Below are 4,326 nucleotides of genomic sequence, written 5' to 3' on the forward strand. Positions count from 1 at the left end.
CTGTGTAAAATGGTGATTTTGGAACAATGTGTTTTCTTGACAACATAAACCTCCTCCCTTTCCAACAAATACCATCCAAAAATAATATGGCTAGTAAAGGAGGCTGTGAACAATTATGCTGTAGACAAGTCTATTAAATCAAATCATCTTGAGAATCTGAACGGATATAAATTATTCCAGCTAGATGCCAAGTTGCTGTAATTCCACTGACAATCAAATTTTTTGAAGTAAAACCGTGTAGCACGAAGCAAATCTCATGTAGTTTGAAATGTATTGTAAGACCTAGAGGCAAAATGTCAGTGCACACAAATGGAAAGGAGCCCATTTTGCAGTTAACATAAAAACATTTGCAATACAAAGACAAGAACACTGGCACAAAGGGTGTGATGTTGGGCTTGCAAGAAAAGCAGCCATTTGGCAGAACTCTGACCCGCTTTCATAGTTTACCAAGGAGTTTCATAAGCGTTGTGGAAGTGCTGGTGACAATGACGGCGCAGGAAGGTAGGAGGACTCTCTGTCTCTCCTCAGTGTGCTCTCAAAGTGAGGTTCTGCGGGAGATGAGCTTGTGATGTGCGACGTGAACGGACACAAAGCAGAGGTAAAAATAAACAGCAAAGTTGGGTGCCCTGTAATCATTGTTGGAGACAGAAAAATAAGTGAGCACAGGCTCACAAAAGCCACCGCATTTCAGAATAAGTACTGTTATTACTTATGGGAACAGGGAATAATGGAAGCTATTGCTTTTTTGAGTTCACATTATATCCTTTTCCCCTCTGTCCTGAATAGAGCAAAACTTTCTTTTAAAGATATTTTTCTTTCAAGTTTTTAATTAAATTTTATTTTTCTGGTGTGTATTATGAGATGCTGAAACCAGCATTATTATTAAAATCAGAGAACGCTAGCATATAAATGCCCATATTTTATTTCATACTTATTAACAATGAGAGAAAGTAAAACCAACATGATCAGAAACTTTAAAACATTGAGACAGCAGGTGACAGGACAGACAAAATAATAAAGAAGTTAGGAGTTTATAAAGCTTTTGAATGCAAGAGCTGTATCATAAGGACAGCTGAAGAGTTTAATAATGAAGGAACATTATGGTTTTAGATGCCTGTGTAGGATTTTATCACCCTTAAATGAAGTCCAAAATTCTGCATTTTGAATTCCCCATTGACTGTGTAGTTGCTTTAGGAACCTTGCTTTTGTGATTTGTAACATGCATATCAGAGGATCCTTCCTGCACTTTTATGTGCTAGAATGACAATGCAAAACTTCCTAAAAAAAGACAACTGGAGTGTAATGTGGTCATCTGCACTGACTGTACCTGTTAGAGTACCATTGCCATTGAACATAACCAGTATGCTTGAGAAGAAGGCAACTTTTGGAAATTGGGAAAAGCATCACAGCAGGAACTGAAATTCTTAAAATTAGAATCCAAAAAATAAATGTCATTTTACATGGAATTTGGTCTCTCCCACTGGAGCTGAGTTGCCAAGTGGAAAATGTTTCTAAAATGCTAAGTACTAGTCATGTGTGTTTGAAGTTTTGAGTAGTATCCAGACATTAATCTAAACTATCAGTCGTTTTCTATGCAGAAGACAGTGAAGGGTTGGAGGCTGCATTGAACATCTAGTGGATGGGCTCCTATCCTGCACACGGTGACTAAGGGAATTTTTATACAAAACAGAGTGGCTTCAGCAAGAGACACTGCAAGAATCCTGGTCCAAAACTCCACATGGCACTATTGTCAGGGTACTCTTGTGTGAGAAGTCAGGAAATGTGGCCTTTTACACTTTCCAGGTCTTATGAACTAGCTGGGAGATAGATCTGGAGCGGGGAAGATCCTCTGTACTTTGGGTGGGTGTTTTGCTTCCCAGCCTCACATGAAATCTGGGGATTCAAGGTTTTTTGGAGTTTTGTATTTTTATTTAATCCTAATTCAGAATATAAATGTTATTGATACTTCAAATGAAGTTTAATAGATGAGGGAGGTGATTCCTAGCAAATGCTGATCATCACATCAGTGAGCAAGAAATGACAGTCAGGTCATGGTGACTATTGGAGCACCAGAAATCTTAAAAAAAAGAGACATCTGATTTATTCTGGACCAGTGTGAATAGTATTTTTAGTACTGAAATATCCAAAAGTAAAAGCTACAGGAGGGAAATGCAAAGAATAAAGGACAAATAAAACGTGAAGGACCTGGAGCCATCAGCTGTTAACACGACTTTGATGCTATGCTCTCTGAGCTGAATGTACCTCCAAATACTGGCTTTCATTTGACATGCTGCACAACTCATTTTGTGACAGACTGATAATTGACTGGCTAGTTCAGTTTATTCTCCATAAGAATATGAATTGATATGAGACTAACCCACCATTAAACATTTGCTTGTCAGCTCAAACAGGCTTTTATTTAGTACCGTTACTCAAAGGAGGGAGAAATAAATAATGATAGGCAAAAAAAGCCCTCCTATGGTAAAAAACTAAAATTTAAAACTCCAGTTGATGCTAAGGGGTTCATTTTTCATGCTGTTAAAGTACAATGGACATATTAACCATTGTTCTTTCAGCTTTTTAAATTCATCTATGCCTGAACACAAGGGTAAAATTCTTAACACCCATATTCAAGATTTGACCCCTTGTTTGTTCTAAACCTGCAAAATTTCTGGAGATCAGTCCTGGCACCCCCAGGGGTGGGGAAGGAGATGAGAAAACCGTTATATTTGTGAAAGAAAATATTCTTAACGCAAAATATAAAGTGTCATAATTGTTCTAAAGCAAGAGCTGCACTCAGGCTGTCATCAGCTAATGCCAAAGCTGGTTTTGTAACCAACATTCAAGGGGGAAGAGAAGACATCTTAATTAAATTCTGCCTTTGTTGAGGACCTCAGAATAGCTGCTGAGAGGTGTGCATGCTAACTGCAATCATGCATCCTGCCATTGCCACTGACGAGGAAAAAAAGCAATAAAGTGGGCTGCAAGTGGCTGCTGTCACACAGATTGCTGTGGAAGAGAGGCTTGAAAAGCTGTTGCTTGTCCATTCAGTACAACCTCTTTGAACTTTCGGTGACAACCTCTAATAACTACAAGTTAGAAAAATTCTTTTCGTGGTGGGGCACAGCAGACTTGTCACGCCGAACTGTTCAGCATCAGAAGTCAAGGTGCAAAATAAGATCGATAAAAATCATTATATTATTCTGACTTTTGATTTTGAGCTGTGGTGAAGTTTCCTGGTTTGGTTATTTTAACTCTGACCTCAAGGTGTTTAAAACTAAATAGAAATGGTATTTTTTGCATAATCCACCCTGCTGTGATGGCTAGGACTTGAAGAGAGCTAGTAGGAAAATATCTATAATACAATCATGATAGTTGGGAACTCTTTGGTGAAGGTCGTCTACTCTCATTCCGTTTGTCTGTGTTGTATTATTTTGCTGTATTCTGCCATTCCCTTTCTGTTCCATGTGGGAAGGAAAAGGCATATGTGGGTTGTGAAGGGTAGGAGTAATTAGTCTCTCTACCTGTATCTCTGTGGTGGGAGTTAAAAAACATTAACATGTCCAGTGCACCTGCAGACAAGGCAGCATTACTCTTCTGCTGGTGTTTCTGGGAATTGCTGGTTGCTCCTGTTTTCTTGCAGACGGTAAAAAAAAAATGAGAAGTGTCATCAAGAAATATTTGAGAAACTCATTTGTAAAGTACCTGCAGCTGAGACTGTTCCTGTAATATTATTAAGTGAGAATGGGTAGATAAAACACTACGGACATACAGGGACTAGTGGATTTTTCTTCTGTGCTTGCTGCCCAGGTGTTTCAAAAAGGACCTGAAAGACTCATTCATCTTTCTGCAAGAAGAGATAAATTCTTAGCCTGACAGAATTGGCTGGTTCATCTTGGAGATATTTACCTTGAGGCTATATGGAGTAGTCTTTTTGACTATTGCTTCTTATGACTTGCATTGAGATTAATGGGACATTTCATACAACTCCATCACTAAATCTCGGTTGCTTTTTGGCTAAGATCAAAGAAATATCATGTCTCACTGTCCAGTTCCCCTCATCTTTTGAGTACTATTCAGCTAAAACATTTAGTTACCTACTTTGATTTGTAAATCCAGAGTGTTATGATGTACTGTTACAATCAAGAACTACCAAAAATGCATTATTAAATTATTTCTCAGAAAGTTTTAATTTTGCTAAGAGGTAGGAATGTAAGGTTGAAAAGATATTCTTAGGAGGGTGGGTAAACAAGCTGCTAATAATCCACAGGAAAAAAAGTAAAAAGAGAGTTTCAGTTGATACATTTCGGGGGGGGGGGGGGCAAA

This window comes from Merops nubicus, unplaced genomic scaffold (genome assembly GCF_000691845.1).
Source record: "Merops nubicus isolate BGI_N331 unplaced genomic scaffold, ASM69184v1 scaffold1225, whole genome shotgun sequence".
Taxonomy (NCBI): Eukaryota; Metazoa; Chordata; class Aves; order Coraciiformes; family Meropidae; genus Merops; species Merops nubicus.